Raw genomic sequence first — 11,655 nt, forward strand, 5'->3', positions numbered from 1 at the left:
AAAAAGCCATCTAGAAATCAGAAACCAAAGAGAATAGGGATAGGGGTGCGGCAGATTTAGGCTTCTAGAAAGTGATAAGTCTTCTAGAAACTGATATTTAGGTGATTTAATGTGAAGAGGAGTCCCCTTTGCAGCTGGAATTAAGATAGGAAAAGATTAGGATATGATAGGATAAGATAAGATAAGAGTGGATAAGGTTTGGATAAGATAAGGTAATTTGGATAATGTTTCCTTCTTCATAGTTGATTCCTTATCTTCCAAGTCTTTGATTTAATTCTTCCAGATGTTAAGCACATTCCTAGCCCTTCTTGAACTTCAAATTCATCCTTCCAACTTGCTCCATTCATATGCTATCCATTCCAAGCCCAAAATTGCTCTAAAATGCTCCAAATTGCACTTTTTTGCCAACTTTGTCATGTGAACCTACAAACACACGAAAATAGCTTAAATCACTATAATAAATAGAAACTAACTTACTAAATGTAAGGAATTAAACTAACAAAGTCGCATAAATATGCTCCTATCAGAACTTGTTTTTGAATAAGAAGACGCATGAATACCAAAAGGAATTGGAAACAATGCAGTCAGAATTATTACTGGAAATAGTAGGGGAGATACTTAGAGCACAGTAAGAAGCACAGGGTGTGCAAGAGCTTTCAGGATGTAATATACTAACAGTGGTACACGAGCAAATTGGAGGCAGTGGTGTGAAGTAAGTGGAGTCAATAAACGGAGTAGGGGCTGCTCTACGAGCAGTGTTTGAGGTACTATTTGGTACCCTTATACAAACTAAGGAGAAAACGAGGATGTTTACAGGCATCCTGGGAGAACTCGAAATCACGCTGCACACCATTAAACCATTGATAGAAGAGATAGCAGAATATAACAAGCTATTGCATCTTACAGAGGAAGAACCAGAGTTGGAGAAAGATAAATAATCTTGGAATATATACATTAAAATTGATTTAGGGTGTATTTTGAAAATTTTTATTTTTTTAAAACGTCATAAAGTCGAAATTGTGTCTGCATAATTGGGTATATAAGTTATTTAATATGGAGTGTATCCAATATTATGCACTATTCTAAAAATCGGCCTAGGCGCTGGGCGGTGGAGCCCTGCCCTGATTTTGGGCAAGGCGTTTGGAAAAATCGGCTGGAAGCTAGGCGGCCCTAGGCGGAGAGGTAGGCTGTGATATCCCACATTGCCCAGGGGAGTGATCCTTAAATGTATATTCCCATCCCTACCTAGCACGAGGCCTTTTGGGAGCTCACTGGCTTCGGGTTCTGTAAGAACTCCGAAGTTAAGCGAGAAGGGGGCTAGAGCAATCCCATGATGGGTGACCCACTGGGAAGTTGCTCGTGAGTTCCCAAAAATAAAACCGTGAGGGAATGGTAAGCCCAAAACGGACAATATCGTGCTACGGTAGTGGAGTCGAGCCCGGGAAGTGGTCCCCCCCCAGGCCGGGATGTGACAATTTGGTATCAGAGCCTAACCCTGGTCGCGTGTGTGCTGACGAGGACGTCGGGCCCCTAAGGGGGGTGGATTGTGATATCCCACATTGCCCAGGGGAGTGATCCTTAAATGTATATTCCCATCCCTACCTAGCACGAGGCTTTTTGGGAGCTCATTGGCTTCGGGTTCCATGGGAACTCCGAAGTTAAGCGAGTAGCGCGCGAGAGCATTCCCAGGATGGGTGACCCATCGGGAAGTTCTCGTGTGAGTTCCCAGAAACAAAATCGTAAGGGCGTGGTTGGGGCCCAAAGCGGACAATATCGTGCTACGGTGGTGGAGCGGGCCCGGGAAGTGGTCATCCCCGGGCCGGGATGTGACATAGGCGTCACCTAGGCGGTTCTTGGTGGCCCTAGGAGGTTTTTTTTAATATTTTTTTTTATTAATTGTGTGCTTTTTTCTTTTTTGGTTTCATGGTGGTATACTTATGGAAATGGTGTACCTAATTTGCATTTTATCATTATTTTATTATCCATACAAGTATAGTTTTATTTATTTATTTATTTATTTTAGATGTAAATATGCACTTATTTACAAGATATATAATAAATTTACATAAATTTGCCTAGGCCGCCTAGGCGCTAGGTCTCTGCCCACTGCCCGACTAGCGTCTAGCGATTTTTAGAACCTTAATATTATGTGAGGTGCAAAAAAAAAATCTTTTATAATTGTGAACAAAATTTTCACAAATCATTGAAATGTAAAGTGATAAGTTACTGAATGGTCCACGATTTGGTTGATAATTTTGGTGGCATAAATCTAAGATTGGGGAATGGGCACAGTTGGTGCTGGCTCGAATTTAGTCCCATAAAAAACGTAATTTTGCCTCCTCAGATTTTCATCTAATTTTAAATTTATACAATATTTTTAAATTTCATACAACAGATCATGTATCAATTTTATACAAACGTCAATTTTTTGGTTCACAATTTTGATATTTGCCTACATGGCATCAAATGGCCCACTGCATCACCTATCTAAGATTATCGCAGTGGACTGACAGGCCATTAGAAAGTGACACAAGGTCTGCCAACCCCAAAAATAAAAGAAACAAAAGAAAAACCAATGATCATGGTCTTGGACTTTTGGTGTGCAAGCAGCCCAAAGTCTTCAACAATCGTAGTTTCTCATAATTCAATAAACTTATGTAACTATCCACATTACGATACACTTAGCAAGCTCTGATATGTAGTTTGGACAACTTTAGCATGCAACGTGGTTGGTATGATTTGTCTATGATGACAATGTCTTAACATAAATTGGCATGATAAATATGTCAGCATTTGCATGGACTTGATGTGATTATACAGATGTCTGATTTATAAGTAATTATTTTTTGCATGACGTGATCGTAAATTAAGATACTAATCGATTTCACACTTTTGCGTGTATTTAAGCTTGACTTGTGGTATTTTATGACAATCGGGCTTTGAGATGTGGTTAGGCTCGATGTGAGATTTTTGGGCCCCAATGATGACTTTTTTTAAGGGAACTTTAACGAAAAACTCCTGGTACTGTTCACTTTAACGAAAAAACACATTTTTACACTAAAAGGTCAATTATGATACTATTCACTTTACCCTTTATTTTGTGTTTATCGTTAAAACTTAAAGTTTTCAAGCCCTTTTCATTAGTTTTTTTTTTTTTAATGTAGGAAGAGACTAATTAACTATAATAACATAAATAAATAGTTATCTATTTTTATGATAATGAGGAACTAATTAAATTAATATTTTTAATAGAAAAAGCCACAAATTTAAAATTTTTAGATTGTAGAAAATTAGTTGTTAACTAGCTTAAGTGGATATTATATTAAATAAATAGAAAAATGCTGAGTTGACAATCGATCAAAGCATCTTACTCAAATTTTATAAAGGAACATATGTTTAGTCTAAACAAGTACAAAACAAATATAGGGAATTCTAATTACTCCAAAGATAAAGAATTATTTTGGAGAGGGTAGGTGAGGGTGGGGAACAAATTCCAAAAAAAAAAAAACTTTGGGTTTTCTTCTCATTTTTTTATTTTTTGAGTTGGTAGACCATATGGGCTCGTTGACACACCCCGACCGAAATTAGGGCGTGCTGGCCGTCACGCGAGACGTAACCATGTGCACAGTGCGGAAGCTAAGAATAATAATAAAAGTACGAAAAACTAAAAACCAAGCTATACACAGAGTAGATAACATACATGTACAAGCGTAAGTGATAAATAATATTCAGAGCACAAAAGACCTAGTGCAGTCCAGAGGAACAAACATTAACGAAACACACCTAGAAGTGGTTCTACACTGGTGATAATCTGTCTGATATGTCAAGAATCCCTCGAGAGCCACCAAAAGAGCAATCTAAACTAGAACCTAGAGGTGCGCAAAACAAAAAGTGTGAGTGGGCAAAAACAAAACTTTTCAAAATCATTTCAATATCAAAAGTTCTAACCCCTCGCCGTAAAACCTGTATAGTTTTCCCAGAAAAATAGAATATATGCACATATAGGAAACATGCTCAGAAATATGCCATGTCGAATGCCTTTACATAAAATGTAAGAAAACTAGGTAATGTCAATCAATGCAATGTAATCTGTCAGCCGGAGTCACCTAACGTGACCTATACGGCTGAATCTAGAGCTCAGATCTCCAACTCACAAACTATACTTGCACATGAGTCGGAACCACCTAAAGTGGTCTGTACGACAGGACTGGGTGTAAATAAATACGCTCAAGTGCTACGATCACGTGAAGACTGGGCGAATAATTGCGGGTCACTTACGAGTCGGAACCACCTATAGTGGTCTGTACGACAGGACTGTGCACCCAACTTGGATCCAAGATGAGCGTATGGTGCAAAAGGTGAACATCACGTAACGGACTGTGCCCTACTCTGGGCGGGAGCACTAACACCGGGGGTGCAGGTTGCCACTTAATACTACGATTTAGTGGTATTAAACTTTAAGACTTTTTCCACATACATAACTTTAAGGAATACCACTAAAAGTCTTAAACATAACCTTAAAGGTTGCCACTTAATACTACGATTTAGTGGTATTCCTCCTTAATTGTAAGTGAGAGGTCTTATTTTTAATTCTCGTTAAAGGCGAATTTGAACCACACTATTGTTAGACCATTGGGAGGCTAAGCCAACTCCCCTCCCCTTTAGTGTGGATAATATCGTTTGTTAAAAAAGAAAAACCTTAAAAGCTTGAATTGATGATGTAAAACACGATCAATGATGTGATATCAAAGATTCAAAAAAATAATCAACACTATTTCAACAAGATAGAACACAACCAACCAGGGCCATCTTCCTTTCAAACAATGAGATCGAATGTACCATTTATGTTCCTGATGCGTGATTTATACGCACACAAATTAAACCCTCTTTTTATCAATTGTAGTAAGTATGTAAGTAGGGATCGTTCTGGACCGGGGATTAGGAGGGATTGTTAATCACTTGGATTTGGCTCAAAAACGTAAAAACACAATATAAAACACTAAACTAGACTCAAAGAATGTAAAACTAAACACTTAAAACACTAAAACAAACCAAAAGACTCAAAACAACACCAAAACACTCAAAACTGCCTTAAAAACACAATCTGGGCAGTTTTGAGCACTTTGACTACTTTGGACGAAATTGGGTAATAAATTGATTCAAAACACTTAGAAACACAAACTAAGACACTTTCTAACTAAATTGGACACTAAAGTAAAGGGGGATTGAGGTTTTGACGAATTTGAAAACAAAACTTAAAACTTTCTAAAATTAGAACAGATTGTAAAAACGAATTTGATGGAATGGAATGGATGGGAAGCTAGCTAAGGGGTTCATCTCCACACATGTTATACTTGCATATAAAACGATTTCCAATTTCTTTTCAATAAACCATGAATTCTCAACGCCCCAGATTAACCGTGAATTGCACTAATTAACCCTCAGATTTTCCTAACGTTATTGAATTGGATGATTGCATACGACAACCCAAAACATTCCCCACAAGTTCCCTATATGAATTGCATAATAGAGATACAAGCAAGAATCATTAAGTTCTTTGAAAACCATAAGCATTGACGAAGCACTCGTTACTATGAATTGCATGAAACTTATGCCAAGAATTTACTTAACGCAATTGAGATCATCAACTTTTACTACTTGTGAATATAATTCCATAGCGATTAGGTGAAATTTCCTTATGTCCTAGCATCCAATTTATGCATGATAATTAAGTGTGCACTCTCAACCAACACACACAAATCAATGTAATTCACATAGATAAGTAAATTGAATTCACAACTTATGAAACACAATTAGAAGTAATCAAATCATATCACAAGCATAAACATGTATTTCGAATCCCCCCCTAGCCAAGGGGGGGTTTAGTTCCTCATACGTACAAGACAAAGATAAGTAAATTTAACCATTGAAATCAAGGAAAAGGAAACACCTAAAAATTCCAACAACTCAAACTTGAATTGTATGAACGTTTAGGCCCTCTTCTCCTCCTCTTTGTTGCAGCACAAGGTCTAAGGACAGGTTTAGGGCCTTAGGTGTATGGATGCATGGTTATGGAGGGATGTAGTAGTGTTTAGGGGAAGGGGATGGTGCAGCAAAGCTTAAAACTAAGGAGAAAGGTGTTTGGTGGCTGTGACAAGGGTGTGGAGAGGTTTGGACGAATTTCTGGAATGAATGAATGTGTAAAAAAGGTGGTGATCTGATCTAGGGGTTAATATGAGTATATATAGGCACTTAAAACCCTAGGGTAATCAGATATGGACTTGAATTAATTAATGGGAAAGCATGGGAGAGAATGGTGAATGGCTTAAAGGATGGGAGTGCATGTGGCTGCAATGGATTAAAGGATGGGAGTGCATGTGGCTGGAATGGATTAAAGGATGGGAGTGCATGTGGCTGCAATGGATTAAAAGATGGGAGTGCATGTGGCTGCAATGGATTAAAGAATGGGAGTGCATGTGGCTGTAATGGATTAAAGGATGGGAGTGCATGTGGCTGCAATGAAAACTTGATTTGTGTTCTAAAATGCATAGGAGTCTTCAATGTTGCTCAAACATAAGATCTTTAGGTCTTCAATTTCGTCCATTCCTTTTGCTCCAAACATAAGCTATCCATTCCAAGTCCAATTTTGCTCCAAAATGCATCTTTTTGCTTCCTTAGCCATATGAACCTAAAAACACACGAAAATGGCTTAAACGACTAAAACAACTATGAATTAACAATATAAATGCACGAAAACAAGCTAAGTAAGTCGCCTAAATATGCTCCTATCAGTTCCACACAATTATTGAGTCATTTATGCCTTCATCAACCCAACAACAAAACCTCAAACTTCTTAAAATCAAAGACATGTTCAAATAAAACAAAAATTAAAACAATGTTGTGGACTATTTTAGAGAATGTAGGGAGAGTGCACAACACAGAGAGAAAGATAGATGGAGAGTAGGCTTAAGAAATTCTGTATGTTATTCCCCAAACCTTATGCCTTTATTTCTAGTAATAAGGATGAGAGAAATTGGATCTCCAAGTAATACAAAGTTTAATAAGAAAGATTTTCTAGATCCTGAAGAATTCCTAATTTATCTCTACTTAGAATTTACACTTTGACTTATGTATTAGAACCTATATCACAACACTCCCCCTTAGTGTGTAAATACTCAAATAGATGGCAAATCAGATCTTCAGGCAAATGTAGAAGCAGTTGATGAAGTTGTCTTATCTAGTTGGCACAAGTAGCGAATGCAAGTCTCAAAACAAACGAAAGAATGCATAGGTAGTATAACTAACAAAACTTTGCTATGGCAAAACCCAAGGTAGGATAAAAACCCATAGTCTAAGGAGAAAAGTGAGAGGTTGCATTAAGTCAAAACTAAGCGTCTTCTGGACACAAGAAAACTGTTTACAAGGATATGACTAGCCCAGGATGGGTGCTTTGTTGAAACCTAGTCAGATAGCAAAAACCCAGTAGGAAAAATGCTCCTAAGCGTAGGGGAAAGTAGTACATTAAGTTTAAGTAAGTATATTTCTAGATACTCCCCCTAGGTTTAACAAAACTTTCAAATGAAACTATAAGCATATCAAATGAGAAGGTTACACATACGAATTCCTTAGACAAGCTTCTAGAAGGTAAACTTCGATGGTGTCGCCATGTAAAGGTCGGTAAGGTTGTCTGGGTTCAGATTGCTTGACTTTAATCTTCTCATGCTCATGTTGATATAGACATAATATTCTTGGGGTTGACTTCTTGGATGTATTATGATCTAGTTGACACATAAGGCGTTGTCTTTATAGATCATTGTTGGGACTTAACAATGAATGAAAATCACAGGTACTTCAAATGTGCTTAACAAGGTCTCTTAACCATGTCTTTCACGTGCGGTGTAGTGAGGCGTGGTAAGTCTTGGAACAACATGAAGATTTCACAACTAATGTCATATCGTGGACCTTCAAGATAATGTAGTGTTCGGAAATGGTAAAGACATAACCATTTAGGAACATACCTTGTGCAAATCAAACAGATAGTCTAAGTGAGCATATCCCACAAGGTAAGCATCTTTCTGAGAGCCAAGGGGTGTGATTCATTCTTAGATGCATAGGGATAAAATAAGCCCAAAAGTTCATAGTAATAGAAAAACGTCTTTAACTCAGATTTGGCGGTGGTGTGTAAGCGCAATGTTGCTTTATGCCAAAAGACTTTCAACAGTTGAGATGTTCGATTTAATGCTTTGAGTTAAGTACAATAAATGCCAATTGCACTCAGATATGGAACTATTAGCTGCACAACCTCCTTGAAGGTCTCATTTGCATCTAGCGTATAGATGATCATGGGTACACTCGGAGGCAACACTTTCTGGGTCTAGTTCGACTGGTGTACCAGAATGCCGTTAGAACTATGCTCAAAACTTCAGATCGAGGTAGTGTCAAGTTTTCACAAGATCATTCATCTCAAATTCTAACTTAAGGTGCGAGTCAAATTTTTCAAGCTCTTCTAGAGTTTTAATGAGATTCATATCATGACATTAACTGCAACTGAAGCAATTTCAGATTTTGTGTACACAGAGGCATATATCATTAACTGATCAAATATTCACTTAGACAGGTATACCACATTTGCTGGATAGTTCTGCATCCATAAAGTGAAAGCCTTATCTAAATCGAGAGGGTGTTTTGTGGTCTAAAACTATTTGAATCAATACATTTAAGTCCTTCAAAAACTTCCATGTAGATTTCATATCATGATCCTAGAGATACATTACAACCATGTTTGTAATCCCACAATAAATTACATGGTGTATGATAGAGCCTTGCGCTATAAGGCAACATTATATCGCACTATTTCATTCATCTCATTAGACATGGATCGTTTCTTTCTAATTGACCAATTAGTTCTATGTTGTCATTAATCAACGGGAAGAGGTTCGATATTGTCGTTTTTCATTTATGTCAGTAGCTACCATATAAGTGAAAACATCATTAATGATAATGCTATTCAAATTCCATATTTCATCTAAACTAGTATACTGGACCAAAAACTTCCAAGTCTTGGGAGTAATCCAGATTAACCTCATGAGATGAAAATGATTAAGACAACAATCGAGGAAGGGATTCGTTTGTGCCATATTCCTCCCCCTTCTGATAAGGTAAATCATTCAAATCTAGTGATTTTTCATGCTTCTGGCGGAAGACAGATTGATTGGCTAGTTGCCTACGTACATAGATCGTCCACTAGGTGTAGCCACCTATCTAGTAGCATCTCGCCCTTCTTAGGACAACAATGTCCATTATATTCGTCTATCCTAGCAATCATGTTTGCAGCTGGTATATGCGATTTTGTCACGTTTGCTAGATCAGAGAAGCTGTAGGGTAACACTTTGATGATCTAGAATAAAGATCGAGATGAGAGATAGGGGGATGTCCATGGTAATTCATGTCATTCCTCAGGAACGTTGACATTCTTATCTCCCTTAACGGCAAGAAGACTATCCCATTGAATTGACAATCCCCTAAGTAAAGGATAAAAAGATCACTTATAAGGGCTTAGGAGAATCATAATCCACAATGATTCACATCCTTTTTGTGAGGATCCATAGTGGTACATTGTGGCAGTGCAATTGGCATATAAAGTGTATACCCAAAATGCCTAAGTACGAAACTTCAAGTTTGTACCTAGTTACTAACTATAATGCTAAAAATAGGATTAGGTGGCATAGGCCTCCGGCAGATGAACATAACTACATGCAATATTACATAACCCTATGCAGAAAATGGAAAGCTTGGTGAGCTCACTATCAAGTGTTCGTACGATCATTTAAAGGCGTTTAACAATCGCTTTCTACAAGATTGTTTGGGTGAGAACATAAGGAATAAAAAATGTTCCAGTTTTGTACCTAAGGGAAATGTAATAATTATTGAATTTATCGATGTAAACTCTCCATCATTATCTAGTCTTATGGACTATAAATAATTGAAGTAATAAGCCTGCTACCTAATAATTGGTGCCAAGAGTCTACCAAAGCAGCGTTGGGTGTGGACAAACATGTGACCAATGCGTTAATATGTCAACCAAAACCATATATATTTTACATGGTCCACATTTTTGTTAGATTAGTCCATGAGTAATCTTTTGAATCCATTGTAGAAAGGATGGATGATATGTAAGGATTGTTTTAGTACATAGCCTAGTAATTAGCTTGCCTATTAATGATCTTCATAGCTGGGTCATAGTTTGCTAGTGGAGATCAAAGGGAGAGACCAAAAGGGTGTTGATATGGGCTGAAGGAAAACCAAAGCCCAATTAGACTCAGATTGGACCAAAAAGACACCCCAACATTGCTGGGTATGGCCGATGGAGAAGAAAACCAGCCCTGCCGCTTCTAGCGGCTGTGTTTTGGGTATAGGCGTGCACGTGAGGTGTTGGTTCATCGGAGAACCAACAGTAGGTGACGGAGGGGGTGACTTCACCCTCATTTTCCATGAAATTGAAATTTTGAAAAATCCCATTGAGATTTTGACTTGAAATCTTGGCCACATAAGTTGGGGATGACTTCTAATCCTTGTCTGTAGGCAAGGTTCTGGACTTCGAGTCCAAGGGATAGGGACAATGTCAAAACTGCGTTGTTGGGGTTCTGGGCTTCAAGGGAGCAACAAGGCTTCGACTTGGCTAACGGCTCGACTCACTTCAGCAACACAGACTGTTGGTTGGCGTGCTGATGGCTCAACGGCACGACTCGAAACCGCTAATCGTTGGGGTTTTTAAAACCCTAATTTTAATTTTTTTTTTCAATTCAGGATATCATTTAATATAATAACAATATTACGAGTATAATGCATGCACAATTTATGCAGAATCTAAAATTCGTAAAATGTAAAGTTGGGTCATGCATTATGGTGAAGGTTTATGCAAGTAGGGCTAAAAAAATATCAAGATAAAACCGTTGTTTTGAAAGAACTTGGATTGCATGATGAATATTGTGAATGGGTTTGCAGGAGTTCCTCTTCTGGGTTTCGGCTTTCCATCTTCAAAGCTTGTATCATGTTCAGCACGAGAATAATTAAGAATAAAGTTGTATACTATACTGATATAAAGTACAAAATTTTCCATTTTACACAGCTATTAAAATTGTGTCAATTTATGTCTTTGGATGGATGGATTGTTTGATATGCTTCATTAAATTGTTGGCATGGTGAGCCTAGATCCTTGTATGAGCAAACGCGTAAGCCACATTTGCACCACATGGACAAAAAAATTTATCAATTTAATGGAAGATTTTAAATTTGAAAATTTGGAAAAGAACAAAAAGTGTAAACTAATATAATTTCAAAACCTCATAAAGTAATATGAGAAAACTAGAACCTCGATAAAATCACATCAAAGGCGAGAGAATTTTTTCATGTATGCAAAATCTAAGATAGTACACTAGGTGTCTTATATAAGAGGAGATATTTTTTTAGTGTATATTCACTTGTATTATGACACATAGTGTACTTATGTTCTGAACACGCCATAAATCTTTGAGAGTGTAAATTGTAGTTAGCCCCTAATATAATAATTTCAAAGACCATGGTCAACATTTCCGTTCATTAAAATTTACATTACTCGCTACTACTATTCCATTATACGTTCAAAGATGCTATAAT

This window comes from Pyrus communis, chromosome 2, assembly GCF_963583255.1.
Source record: "Pyrus communis chromosome 2, drPyrComm1.1, whole genome shotgun sequence".
Classification (NCBI taxonomy): domain Eukaryota; kingdom Viridiplantae; phylum Streptophyta; class Magnoliopsida; order Rosales; family Rosaceae; genus Pyrus; species Pyrus communis.